At 41.8% G+C, this 15,337-nt stretch overlaps 1 protein-coding gene across 1 annotated transcript in view; it reads right to left on the reverse strand.

The window, feature by feature from the left end:
• Positions 1–15,337, reverse strand: part of LOC142870624 (teneurin-4-like) — a 2,325,019-nt gene that overhangs the window by 26,675 nt on the left and 2,283,007 nt on the right. The gene's annotated exons all lie outside the window — the stretch shown is intronic.

Consider the following 15,337-nt stretch of genomic DNA (forward strand, 5'->3'; position numbering starts at 1 on the left):
GTGGCTTGGAGAGATTACCTGGGAACTTGTCACACTGTAAATGGACAAGAGGACTTGAGCCCAGGCCCTCTGACTCCTGGCATAGTGGTTAAGGTATCTGGAGCCAAATGGGCAAACTTTATCTTGGTTCTTTGCGTATCATCAATTTGATCTTTTTTTTTTTTAATTCTAAAAATTTTTTTCCTTTTTTTTTAATTTCAGCATAATATGGGGGTAAAATGTTAAGGTTACATACATTGCTGTTGCCTTCCCTCCCCTCCTCGAGTCAGAGCTTCAAGTGTGTCCATCCCCCTGACAATGCACATCGCACTTATAATGTATATATATAAACCCATCCCCTCATCAATTTGATCTTAAGAGATAAAATCATTTCATCTCTCTCAGTTTCCTCAACTGTCAAATGAAGATAATTACATTTCCTGTATAGATTCTGTGAGGGTTAAATAGAAAAAAAATATATAAAACACATAGTGTAATGTTTGGCACACACAAAAGGCTTAATAAATTTTAATAATAATAATAATAGCAGCCACAACTATTTTACTGTTTTCAGCCTATTATATTATTTCTCTGTCAGTCATATACTTTCCAGCTGGGTAATTTCATATTCTTAGTCTATTCCGTGGTGATGATAATATAATAACTGTGATATTCATAGCAGCTTTATTTCTAATAGTATGGAAACAATCCAAATGCCCATCCACAGGCAAACTAATAAATTGTAGTATATTCATACAATGGAAAGCTCCATAGCAATTAAAAAAAACTATCAATAAATGCAACACCAGGGACGACTCTCACCGATTTTCACATTTTCATCATGTTGGGTGAAAGAAGCCAGACACAAAAGTATATATTGCATGATCCTGTTTCTGTAAAAATCCAAGAACAGGCAAAATGGAGCAATACCTGTAGAAGTTAGAATAGTGGTTGGCTCAGGATAGGTGTTTGCTGAAATATTTTGTATCTTGATTTGGGTTATGGCTACAGGGAAGGATACATTGTAAAATATCATTGAGCAATTAAGTGTACTTTATACACTCTGATGTGTGCATGTTATTCCTCAAAAAAATTCTCTAGGGCAAATAAAAATGCAAATCTGAAAAATGATAAATGTGAAGGTACTCTATTTAAATAACAAAAACAGTAGTTACTATTACAGGCCACTTTCAAAATTGTGGGCACTATGTGAATCATTTTATGTAATTCTATTTCATCTAATATTCACAACTCAGAGAAGTAGGTGCAAGTATTATTTCTATTTGGTGGATGAAGAAGCTGATGGTATGGCCGCTTATGCTGTTTGCCCCAGGCCACTTACCCACGGAGGGCCAGGATCTGAGGCCTGTGCCATGACCCCTTGACAATGCAAGAAACCCCCATGTAAGGCGTGGCCAGCTCCAAGGTGGCCACTGATGACCTTCACTGTCTGATATCCATGCCCTTGTGTAATTCCCTCCCACACAGGAGAGCTGACCTGTAATACCCAAAGGATACCGTGGAAATGTAGAGTGTGACTTCTAAGGCTAGATCATGAAAGTTTTCTCCTTGTGTTTGCTCAGATCCCTTGCACTGGGGGAAACTGGCTGCCATGCTGTGAGGACACTCAAGTAGCCATGGAAAGGTCTGCGTGGTGAGAGACTGAGGCCCATGCCAACAGCCAGCCTCAGTTTGCCAACTGTGTGAGTGAGCCATTTGGTACTGCATGGTTCAGCCCTGGTCAAATCTGCACATGACTGCAACTCTGGCTGAGGGCTACGAGGGTGTCTTTTTATTCACCAAATAATACATCCTGCAGATTATTCCCTAGCCATACATTTAGATCTTCCTTATTCTTTTTAATAGCTTTAGAATATTCCACAGAACATAGGACCCTGGCTGTTTTCATGTTCTCACTATTACAAACAGCACTGCCGTGGAGACTGTTGTCTGTGCCAGCTGCAAGGGCCTACGGTCCTGCTGTTGTCAGTGTAGTAAGAAGATGGACATTCAGGACAGGCTGAGGGACACACCCAAGTGACCCCAAGCTGAGCAGGTTATGTCAGACTACTCAGCTAAACTGCTTGTGAATTTCTGATGCTTAGAAGCTATGTAAAATAATACATATTGATAAACATTGTTATTCTAAGCAGCTAAATTGTGGTATAATCTGTTACACAGCAATTAAAAACTAACCCTTAAGGGCCATTTGAATGAAATGATAAGCAGCTCTCACTGATGAGCTTGTATCTTTAAGAAATCACAAAGCCAGTAATCTGGGCCCCACCTGAGGGCTAAGATTCAGGTGGCCGATTCTCGATTCTCACCGTATAGCCTAGTTTGTAGTTGTTCCCTGGTTTTCACTATTCCATTTAGATTTTTATTTTTGTGCTGCATCCACACAGCTAAGTCTAGACTTCAGCCATTGCAAGAATACTTTAGCTGTATTCTCTCAACCTTAATCCTATTGGCCTGAATAACATCGAATCTTACAAAGAAGAAACAAAAATTTGCAACTTGTTTAATAAATTAGTCCTATTGATGACCCAAAGCATATCAACAGTTCAGCTGTGTTTGTTATCAACTCTCTTCTTTAAAACGTTAATCATTAGTGTCAGGATTTGCCTGATCCCATTAACATTAACCATTGGCTATATTTTGGTCAGAATTTAGCATTTAAAGACTGTGGAAGAATCACAGGACGTGGAAAAACACCTAGAAATATTTTTGGTCCAGTCCTTCTGTCTCTAGGCAAATGTTTTAACTATATTTGAATATTTCCAGAGTTAGAGACCCCACACGATATTCTTTGGTAGCAACTTCTGCTTTCTACTTTTTGTTTAATCCTAATAATCCAATAAATGTCTTTCCTTCTTACACAAATTTCTACCACCTTTATTTCAGTTTCTTTTCTTTTACTTCATCTTCGGAGAACGTGAAGAACAAGGGTTCAGAACTCTCTTCAGAGAAACCCTTTGTATTTTCACAGACATTAATTAAATCACAGTTCAGTCTTCCCATCTGCAGGTTAGAGATCTGGTTCCTGTGCTGTAAGCTCAGAGGGGTTTTTCCTTTCCTCTTGTCCCAGGTAGAGCCTCCCTGAATGCTCCCTCTCTCCGACGTTACAGCGTTTAATGAATGCAGCAATGGCCCACTGTAAAAATGTGTAAAAATGATGGTTTTGCACTTCTGCCTCCTTTACTGGATCACAGGATCATTTTAGAACTTATTTTCACAGTTTTAGACTCACAGATATGTTAGAGGTGTGGGAGTCATGTTGTCCCCCCCCTAATTTTATAGCTGAGGAAACCGTGGCCCGAAGAGGACTGCTCAAGTTTACCCGACAACAGAGTGGCTCAGTCTGGGACCCTGGTGTTCTGACTTCCCGTCACATGTCTCCAGTCTCTCCCGCTCAGCTTGGGGCCACTTGGGTGTGTCCCCAGCCTGTCCTGAATGTCCATCTTCTTATTACACTGATAACAGCAGGACCATAGGCCCTTGCAGCTAGCACAGGCAACAATCTCCACGGCAGTGCTGTTTGTAATAGCGAGGCCATGAAAACAGCCAGGGTCCTATATTCCATGGAATATTCCAAAGCTATTAAAAAGAATAAGGAAGATCTAAATGCGCTGCTAGGGAATAATCTGCAAGATGGAAAAAAAAAAAAAAACAACAGTGGGAAAAAAGACACCAAACAATGTGTCAAAATTCCATTTGTGTTTGGAAAGGGTACACGTGCACATGAGATTGTATAGAAATTTCTAGAAGGATACGTATAAAACTATTAATGACATGATGGGGTTGATGCTAAAGACTTTCCCTTTTCCTTTTATGCCCTTTAGCGCTGCTGGAATTTCAAATGATATGACTTTATTACTTTTATAATAAAAAAGAATATAAATATTTAAAATGTTAATGCTGGGGACTTTCATTTTTTTTTTACTTGTCACACTTCTCTATTGTTTGACTTTTTCAACTACCATGTATTACTTGCATAATTAGAGAAAAGACATTAAAAATAAATACATATTAATAATAATGCTCTGTATCTGAATTCTTGTTCTATAGCAATGCTTTGAAGACACGGGACACAGAGATGACACGCTGTGCACAGGTGAGACCAGGCTGTCACAGGGCAGTGGTTTCCCAGCCAGGCCCCGGGGTGCCGGGTGTGGTGGGAGCAGTGTAGAGGTTGCTCAGGCCGCCACAGAGACTACGAAGGCTGCTACTGGCACTTAATATACCCCAAAGCCGGGAATGCTAGAACTGTCTTGCCCCAAATGCCAGTGGTACCCTGCTGAAAAACACCGGTAAAATACTTAAAAGTAGAGTTTAAAAATGTCTCTATCTAGTCCCTCATTTGAACTCACATCCTCTTAGAGGTTAAAAATAAATAGTGTGCATTATTGCCTCCTGTTGATAAAGAGGAAACCTCTGGGAGGTAGGTTACCCGAAGGCCTCAGAAAGGGATTAGATGGCAGCAGGATTGTATACGGAGCCACCAAGAGGCAAGAGCAGCGTTTGTTGAACACTTGTTCATACAGCACCGTGCCATGCCCATTATGTCCCTTACCACAGTGAATAGGTCGTCTTATCCCTATTTTGCAGATGAGTAAACTGAAGGCTGGGATTAGACTACCAGCCCCAGGGCACTTGGCTAGTAAGTGGCTCAGCTCAAGCCCTGGTCTGCAGGCTTCCCAAGCTCTCGCTCCTTGCTCTTCCCCACGTGGCCTCCCTCACAGCCAGGCAGGGAGACCAGGTGGCACCTGGAAGCAATTTCTCCTCTGGTTTCCCCCAGGACCCATGCTACTCTGGTAGGGAATTCACGGTGGGGAAATTAACCTCTGTCTACAAGGGCCAATTATACAGTCTAGAATAAAAAGAGCAATGTGGGCCTGGACACAGGCAGAACACTGGCTCCCCCACCCTCTGCCACTTCCCCGTGGAGGCAGCTGGGAAGGGTAATCCAGGGGGTGGGGGGAACCCTGCTCTATTTTGAGAAAATAGTTGTGTTTGATTATCCTATAATACCAAGCTATAAAGCTGGGACAACTATGGATTTCCCCTAAATTTGAAAAATTGTGAGTCATTAACTTTCCACTCTTAAGGCAGATCTATTCAAAAGGAATTTAATTCTTTGCAACATGCAGTAAACAGGAGTCAGAGTTACTGCAGATGCAGACTCCTCTTAGGAAAAGAGCAAGAATTCAGACCTGCAAAAACCTGCTAGGGACAGAGGCTGAAGAGACTGAACAGCTTCTAAGTAGATTTTTTTCCTACCATCCACTCACCCTGGCTTCTCTGCCACTGTGTCCACTAGTGCAAGCACATGAATTTTTTCCTATGTCGGTATTTTATACTTTGTTCAGTCCTCATATCCTCACGACCCATCTCAGGTAATACCTCTTCCAGGAAGCCCTCCCTGAACACTCCAGGCTGGTTCTCACCCTCCCTGTCCCTAGCGTTGCTTTCTTTCCTGTACTGACCTCAACTGTCACAGGGCTGAGTGTGTGATTGAACTGTGTGTTCTTTTAGGACAGATAAGAACACATCTCATTCATCTCAGGATCCCCGTGGCTTAAAACAGCACGGGCACTCAGTGTGGGCCCTACCTCCTAGATTCATGGTGGCATGTGAGGTCATTTTTCCTACCAAAGTTAGGGTTTGACATGGATCTTGAGCAAGAACTGGACTTCACCAGGTGGATGAGAGAAAGCGTATGACAGGAAGAAGGAACAACATGAGCAAAAACTTACAGGTGTGGAATTACACAATTAGGAAATGGGTTGTGAGCAGGGAGTAGAGAAAGGTGGTTAAAAGCCCAGCTTTTGAAATCAATGCTGAGGGGATGACCTACAACATCATTTACTATCTATGTGACCAGAGGCAATTCACTTAACTGTTTGCCCTTTGGGTTTCTTGTTATAAGACTCTAATTAGGTGTATAAGTGGCTTACCACAGTGCCAGCCATTCAGTGGGCACTCGATAAATTGTGGTTTTAAATATTATGATTCCGAAAGGGTAGGTATAATTCTCTTGTGGGATGACCTGGGTCCTACTGCTTCTTGGCAATTGTTTGCTTAAGACGTCCAGGATTTGATAACCAACCCGTATTGTTCTTATCTTTATTCATTCATGTACTTCATTCATCCATGCAATTCATTCACTGAGCAGTGACTATTGCAAGACATTGCAATATGCTGAGAAGCCCTCAAAACAAGACAGATTCCCAGGCATCAAAAAGTTCGGAACCTCGTAGGGCAGATGGAGCAGAGACACTTGCTACAGCCAAGACAGAATCAAAGAGGAGCTGAAAGTAAGGCACTAAGGGAGCCTAGAGAAAAAAGGAGCATCATAGGAGAAATTAGTTTATGACATACTGGTAATCCATGTCCTTCTCTGGGTGCTTTTAAGATTTTTCTCTTTATAATTGATTTCAGCAATTTCGTTATAGTTTTCTTTGTGTTTATTCTTCTTGGGATTTGCTGAGCTTCCTGGATCTGTGGGCTTAGTTTACTCCAAATTTGTAAAAATTTCAACTATTACTTAATCAAATATTTGTACTGTCCTCATTTTTCTCTTACCTTCCGTTGTGGGACTGTAATTACATGTTAGACCACTTGATATTGTCCCACAGGTCACTGAAGCTCTGTTCCTCTTACTCCACCCCAGCTTTTTCCCTTTTCTCTCTCTGCTTCATTTTGGATAGTTTTCATTGTCCTATATTTAAGTTCATGGACCTTTTATTCCACAGTGTATAATCTACTGTTAAACCTATCAGTAAACTTTTTATTTCAGATATTATATTTTTCAATTCAAGAATTTCCATTTAGTTCCATTTCCCTATGGAGATTTTCTGTTTGCTCACTTATTATGTTTATATTTTTCTTTAACTCTTTGAACATATCTAGAATAGCCATTTGTAAAGTCTTCCTTTGCTAATTTCAACATCTTTGTGATTTCTATTTCTATTGACTAATTTTTCTTTTGCTATTAGTCATATCCTCCATCTTTACATGCCTGGTAACTTTTGGTTATACGCAGCATATTATGGATGTTAGGGTGTTTGGGGTCTGGATTTGGTTGTTTTCCTTAAAAAATTGTTGAGTTTTTGCTCCAGTAGGCAATCAATTTACTTGCAGATTAACATGATCCTTTCAAGCTTATTTTAAACTTTATTAGAATAGGTCTAAAGTAGCCTGTAGTCTATGGCTTGATCAACCCTATTCCTAAAGCATGGCCTTTCTGCAGTCTGTTCTGGAAGTCTAGGGTGTTCAACAAGGTCTATTTTGGATAGTTGGAAGTTAAAAAAAATCTCTCAGCCTGTGTGAGCTTCAGCGTGCAGCTGCTTGGTGGTTGTTTTATTTCCCAGCAAATAAATAAATAAATAAATAAATAAATAAATAAATACTTGCAACATAAAGTAGTGAGTGAGGTGACAACATCTTGCCCTGGGTGCTGGTTCTTTGTCCAGCCACATAAAGTCTTTTCCTGCATGTGTGAAGCTTAGTATTTCATCAAAGGCCCAAGAGGACCTCAATGCATATTTCTGGAGCTCTTTTTCTCTAGTAGCCTATCCCACTAATTCCAGACTTTTCAGTGGCCCTAAACTAGGAGATGGCTGCATTCTGTTTGAACTCTCCTTCCTGGAGTTTCATAAAGTTCCTATAAGCTGAAAGCTGGGACAACCACGTGGCTTGTGTTGTTTCCTATCTCCTGGAAATCATAGTTTTGTGTTGCCATTTGTCCCCAGTCAGAAAACAGTGATTTCGTATATTGCATCCATTTTTATAATTGTTTATGGCAGGAGGTCTAGTCCTGTCCCAGTGACTCCATCAAAGCCAGAAGTGGAAGTGAGGAAAATGGAGAACTGGGACAGTTGTTTGAAGGCTATGGAAGATAAAGACTCAAGGCAATGAATGAGGAGGCTCCTTCCAGCAAGAGCAGCAAATATTTATCGAATCTTTGCTGTGTGTGATGTGCTGGGGATTTTGCGGTAAGACGAATGGAGATTTGCCCTAATGGGGTTTGCAGCTTGTTCTGATCTGTGTTCATTTCGACTACTCTCAGGATGCCTGCTCTGTGCAAGACACTGTGCTGGCGCAGGAAGTTGATGTTACGAAGAATAAAACACAATTCCTGTCTTTAGGGAATTCACATCTTTTGGGGGAGAGAGACTAATAAATAATTACTTTCAACACAAAGTAGTGAGCGAGGTGACAACGTTTTGCCCAGGGTGCTATGGGAGAAGCGAGGCAGACCTATAGGTTTAGCTTCCTCTCTGATACGTGCACTGGGCCTCCAAGAATGAGTAGAAGGCGGCCTTCTAGACGATGGCAACAAGAAAAGCAAAAGTGCAGAGGCACAGGCCCCCACAGGAAACTGTGGGTGTCTCAGTGTGGCAGTATGACATGGGACGGGAGAGGCAGATCAGATCTTGAGGGGCCTCGTATGCCATGTCAAGAGTTTAGATTTGTTCGGAGGGCAATGGGGGAGTCGTGGAAACCTTTTAAGCAACGGAGTGACTTCCTGCAAACTCCTGCCCCTGATACCTCCCAGCTGGCAGGAAAAGTACTGCACACTCAATGGGGATTTATGGGCCTGGGGAGGGCTGTTAGACGTTAATTATCTTCTACCAGGAATTTGAAAGACCTTTTTTCATAAGAGCCATTTGGATTTTTTAAAAATAGTACAAGACACAAACAAATCCTATGGGGTCAAAATGTTGTCGACAGAGATACAGAAAAGTAGCAAATGTGGTAGGAGAAGATGTGTTTCTTTAGGAAACTGGTGGGTGGAAAGGGTTATAAAATTCTAGAGTTAGAGCAGCCCTTGAAAGTCATTTTGTCTCTTGCTTAATTTAACGCACTACGCTGGAGGCAACTGAGACCCAGAGAGATGAGAGGCAGCAAGAAGAGCTTTGGCACTAGAGTTAGGCTGATGCGGAGTTTGACTCCTGGCTTAGCCATTTACTAGCCATGACCTTGGGTAAATCACTTATGTTCTCTGAGTTTTAGTTTCTTCCTCTGCAAATTGGAGGATGACAAAACCTCCCTTTCTGGCTTGAAGTAAAATGCCTAAGAGATCAGTGGAGTGGTTCCCATTGAGCCTAAACTGAGATTGCTTATGCAGTCATCAATTCCTCCACTGCTCAGTTGCTCAACTGATTTGAGCCCATGGAGAACAGAGAGCCCACAAGGAAGACTGTTTCCCTGGGAACAGCCTCTAGAACTGGGGGGATAGTAGATTAAAGATGGCTACAAATTCTTGGTTACTACCTCCAGCCGGAGATGGGGCTTATCTTCTCTCTTCTTGAATCTTGGCTGACTCTGTGACTACTTTAACTAATTGAATGCAGTGCATGTGAGCTATGCTAGTTCTGGGCCTAGACCTTAAGGAACCAGTGACTTCTACTTCCTCCTTGTAGGAATGTCTCTCTTGAGATCCAGCTGTCATGAAAAGAATCTAAGCTAGCCAAGCGGAAAGACCACATGGAGAGACAGAGGTGCCAGCCTTCTGGCTGACCCTGTCAAAGCACCAGACACATGAGTAAAGCCACCTAGGATGTCCTAACCATAGCCACCACTGTAGCCACCGTACGACTGCAACTGTAGTCTCAGGAGATACCTCGAGCAGGACTCGCAGAGCTGCCTGGTCAACCCACAGAATCATGAAAAGTAATACGTGGTTGTTATTTCAAGCCATTGAGTTATAGGGTAGTTTGTTACACAGCAAAGGACACGCAGAGGGGATAGAGAGGTTTATTGTCTTGCCGGGGTCCAGGGTGAGGTCTGAGCCTTACTGGGTAGCTGAAGGAGCTATCAGATGCTGGACCTGGGCAGCGCTGCTTTGGGATCTAGGAACCAAGGTTTAGCACAGAGTAAAGGTGAGGGTCCTTCTACCTCTTTCTGTAGGGAGCAGAACATGTAAAGTACAGCACAGACAGTGCAGCAATTGAGGGTCTGCAGCGTTGGGACTGACTAGGGCTCGTCCCTCGGGCAGAAGAGCAGTGGTCGTGAGGAGCGCTTCCGCTGTGAGGGCAGAGGCTCCGTGCCCCCTTCCCAGTCGCTTGCGGGCAGAGAGGATATTAACAAGGGGTGTGATGTGAAAGTACAAGAGCAGATGAACACATCTGAGGCCTCGGGGGGCTTCCAAAAAGCCCTGAGGGAGACTTTCAATGACCACTAAGTCGTGTGCAAGTTTTGAGGCAGGGAGAACATAGGAAATCCAGATTATTTCCAGCAATGGGACCATACACTGTTGAGGCCTGGGGTATGCTCCTGTTTTATGTATGAAGCTCCTAACATGGTGTTTGGTACACGGTAAGTGCTTGATACGTGACAGCCTTTATCATCAGGGAAGTGCAGTCCAGAACGTTCTCCCCCCGAGACCCTGGCCCCTGCCAGCTGCTCTGGGGTTATTTCAGAGGCAGCAGCAGTCACCCCCAGGAATGCAGAGCTCAGACTGCTCTTTGGAGAGAGACTCGGGCAAATCCCAGCAGCCTCCAGAGTTTGCATAGGGAAGCCCTTGTTCTGGCACAGAAGACAGGACTGCGACTTGAGGGGTTATGACTCTCTCAGTCTTAAAGCAAATGTCACCCTTCTTTGTTGGACCATTTAACAGAGGGAGCTGGAAAAAGAAAATGACTTTTAAAACTTCAGGACTGGTTGAAATATTTGCCATAGTTATATCCGGGGGCTACCCAGAAACAAAGCATAGTTCCCCCACGGTAAAATGGGTGCAGGAGAAAGGAAATCCCAAATATCCACTCCCTCGTCTCAGTGGTGAGAAGGGGAAAGGCCCTGAGCTTCACCATCCACAGCGGGGTTTATCTGTTGTTTCCTTCCCCCTCGAAGTTTGGCTTTTGATGCATATGAAGACCCAGTGAAACTATACAGGTCTCAGGGCAGCGAGAGAAAGCTAGGCTCTGGGCTGGCTTATGTTATGGGCTGAATGTGTGTGTCCCTTCAGAGTCCACACGTTGAAGCTCTACCCCCCAGAGTGGTGGTGTCTGAAGGCGGGGCCTTTGGGAGGTAATGGTCACTAGGTTTAGATGAGGTGATGAGGATAGGTCCCTCATGATGGGATTAGTGCCCTTAGAAGAGGAAGGAGGAAGAGAGAGGGGTTTTTTTCTCTTTCTCTTCTCTCTTTTCTTGGTGTGCACGCACTGAGGAAAGGCCACCGAACACACAGCAAGAAGACAGTTGTCTACTAGCCAGGAAGCGGGTCCTCACCCAAAACCAAATCTGCTGGCACCTTGACCTTGGGCTTCCCCACCCTGAGAAATGTGAGAAATAAATGTCTGCTGTTTAATCCCCCCAGTCTACAGTATTTTGTTACAACAGCCTGAGTTGACTAAGATAGCTGCCTTGCTCAATGCTCAATGGAACCCCAATGGGCTCTGAAAGACAGAAAACAAAGTTAGAATCCTGGCAAAGCCAGTTTCAAGCTGGATGATGCTGGGCAAGTCACTCAACTTCTCTGAGTTTCGTTTTCTTTTTCTCTGAAATGAGACTAACAACACTTGATCTGCCTATCTCACCTAGAAGTTGTTACAATCAAAAGAGACCCTAGATATAAAAGGACTTTAGAAACTACAAGGGGGATGTCTGGCTATGGCCAAATGAGGAGGTTGGCAAATCATCTCCCCTCCAAAGGAGCTATAAAGCTGGACAAAATTGACAAAAATAACCATTTCAATGCTCTGGAAATTGGCCAAAGGCATACAATAATCGCAGATGTGATTATGCTTGAAAAACGGCTATATTTTTGGTAAGCACAGTGGGACTCAGTGGTGGTATTGCCTTGGGCTCATCCCATCCTCAGTAGCTTGGCCAGCACAGAGGCTCTGCCGGGGTGGTGTTGCTACGAGGGCCGGCAACAGGAGCAGTGGGTGATGTCCACAGCCACTGGCACTGTCGGCAGAAGTAACGCTCCTTGGCAGCAGGTAAGTGGGGAGGACCAATGGGTCTGCTGGCATGAGGTCATGGTTGGGCAAGTGTATTCTTGGCTGACATGTGCATGAATAGTGGAGACCAGAGAGGGCTCAGGCTCTCCATGCACTCCTGGCCAACTCTGAGGATGCGTGCATGCATGCATACAGGAGATGCAAAAGGAACCAGTGGAAATCAAAAGCCAGAACAGATTTTAAAATGACCTGAACTGTGAATGTGGCCCCCCTCCCAATCTCCATTGACAGAACACTGGCTGGAGGTGTTCTGAGCACAATTTCTGTATAACTATTAGTTGACCACTAAGCTATGCAGTCAGAAGCTTAAAAGGAAGAATTTTAAAAAAGAAAGTGATTAGGGATACCAGTGGTCGCACTGTGGGAGAGACAGACTTCACAGATTTAGCCCAGGCATGTTCTGAACAAAGATAAAAACCAAAGAAAAAAAGAGCAGTGACAATAATCTTTATGAGGGAAATCAGAATCTAGAGTTGCTACAGCATGGTAACTATAATGTCTAGTTTTCAACAACAACAACAAAATTACAAGATAGGTATACAAAGAAATAGGAAAATATGGTCCATACTCAGGAAGAAATGCAATCAACAGAAACTGACAAGAGTGGGGCATTAAACATGCCAACAAACATATAATGAGGGCCCCAGAAGGATAGGAGAGAGACAAGAAACAGAAAGAAGAGAGAGAATGCAGAGAAAATATTTGAAGAAATAATTGCTAAAATGTTCCCACATTTGATGAAAATATTAATTTATACATCCAAGAAGTAAAATGAACCACTAATAAGATAAATGCAAAGAGATCCATACAGAGACACAACTTAGTAAAATTGCTGAATTCCAAAGACAAAGAGAAAATCTTGAAAATGATAAGAGAAAAATGACTATTGAGGGAAAGCATTAATACAATGACTTTCATCTTAACTGATGGAGGCTAGATCAGAGCTGAAAGAAAAATAACAGTCAATCAAGAATTTTATATCCAGCAGAATTATCCTTAAAAAGTGAAGGCAAAATAAAGACACTCTCAGATAAACAAAGACTGAGAGAATTTATTGTTAAGAGATCTGGCTGACATGTCTAAATGAAGTTTTTTAAGCCAAAAGGAAATGATTTGGAGATGTACTCAATTCCATAGGAAGAAATGAATAGCACCAGAAATGGAAAATATGTGGGTTAGTATAAATAAATCTATCAATATAAATTTTCTCATTTCTTCTCATAACATCTTTTAAAAATATAAAATTGAGAACAGCAATAATTATAACCTAACTGTATGGTTAAATTTATAATGTGTGTGTATATGTATGTGTGTGTGTGTGTGTATATATATATATATATCTGTGACAAAAATAGCAAAAGGAAGGAAGGAAGGAATAGAGCTATCTTAGAGCAAAGTTTCTAGGTTTTAGTGAAATTGTTGGTATTAATCTGAAGAAGATTATGATAAATTAAAGTGCATATTATAATCCCTAGAGTTATCCTAAAAAATCCTCAAAATACAGTTAAAAAAATCAACAAAGGTATTAAAATGCTACGTTAATAAAGATTTAACACACAAAAGTTAGTAGAGTAGGAAAAGATAAATAAAAAAGACAAGGAAGATATAAAAGACAAATAGGAAAGTGTAAATGTAAATCCAATCATATCAACAATTCACCAGTGACATTAAATATGGTCTCAATGACCCAATCAAAAGGCTAATAGTGTCAAACCACATAAAAAAGCAAGGTCCAATTATATGTTGTCTACAGGAGGCATTGTAAAACACAAACAGCTTGAAAGTAAAAGAATGAAAAAGATAATGCAATCTAGCCAAAAGACAGCTGGAGTGGCTACTGTAAAATCAGATAAAATAGGACAAGAAATATTTCTAGAAACGAAGGGGAACATTTCATAATAATATAAAGTGTTACTATACCAGGACAATATGACAATTATAAATGTATATCTAGCTAACAATAGAGTCTCAAAATGCATAAATTCAAAACTGACAGAATTGAAAGAAAAAACAGACAATTCAACAATACTAATTGGAGATTTCAATGCCCCACTGTCAATAATTAACAGAAACACTAGACATAAAATCAGTAAGAATACAGGTGACATGAACAACATATAGATCTAATAGAGAGAACACTCTCCCCAAGGACTGCAGAACACACATGAAACAGTATACAGGATAATCCAAATCCATATGCCAGATCATATGTAAATATCAACAAATAGAGGAGGATTGAAATCATACAGACTATATTTTTTCACAAAGGAATTATATTAGAAATCACCAAAAAAAAAAAAAAAAAAAAGCCATAGGACCTCTTTATCTCTCTTCCGGTTTAGCAAAATACCACCTACAGTGATGGGGTAGCTGTCCTTCTCCTGGGATGGGAGCACTTTCTTCTGAGGCAGTCAGAATGCTGCCCTCCCTACTTCTCTTTTCCCCTCCCTAATCAATACCTCTCCCTTTCTACATTCAGTTAGAAGTTGCAAGCCCACGAAAACAGGTGGCACCTTATCTACTGGGAGAACTTTAAGTTGGCTGATGGTCATTGTCAGAAACTATAAAGATGGAGCATTCATTTACATTACCCTGAACACTTACAGGATGGCTATGATACACGTGGATTTAGATGTGGTGGTCCGGCAGTACTCAGAAGTCAGGGAAGGGCAGGGCAGGGGGTCGTTTACTGAGCTGCAAACCTGGGTCAGGTATTACACATGGCATTTTAATGTATGGTCTCCTTGAATCTTCACCAAAACTCTATGAGGTAGGCTTGGTTTGTTTTATTTAACACACTAGATAACTAAGGTTTGGATAGGTTAAGCAGGTCACCCAGAGAGACATAGGTTGAGTAAAGCCTGGCCAGAACCAAATTTAGATACCTGCAAAGTTTAGATATAAGGCACAGGCCTTGATGCCTACATTAGAGAGAAACTTTGCTATCTCTTGTTACAGAGAACAGAGTTAGAACTCTGAATGCAAAGCAGCACATGGAATGTTGAATATTTTTTAGAAGCGTAAAGATGAATTCTTATGATTGTTAATTTGACGTGCCAACTTGGCTTGACCATGGTGTCCAGATATTTGGTCAAACATTATTCTGGATGTTCCTGTGGGGGTGTTTCTGAATGAGAACAACATTTTAATTGATGGACTTTGAGTAAAGCAGATCACCCTCCATAACATGGGTGGGCCTCATTCAATCAGTTGAAGGCCTGAATAAAACAAAAGACTACCTTCCCCCAAGTAAGACGGAGTTCTGTGAACAGATGGCTTCCAGACTTGGACTGCAACACTGGCTCTTCCTGGGTCCCAAGGCTGCCAGCCTACCCTGCCGATTTTGGACTTGCTGGCTTCCATAATCATGCGAGCCAATTGTTAAAATA

The sequence above is a fragment of the Microcebus murinus genome, chromosome 4 (assembly GCF_040939455.1).
Source record: "Microcebus murinus isolate Inina chromosome 4, M.murinus_Inina_mat1.0, whole genome shotgun sequence".
NCBI lineage: Eukaryota > Metazoa > Chordata > Mammalia > Primates > Cheirogaleidae > Microcebus > Microcebus murinus.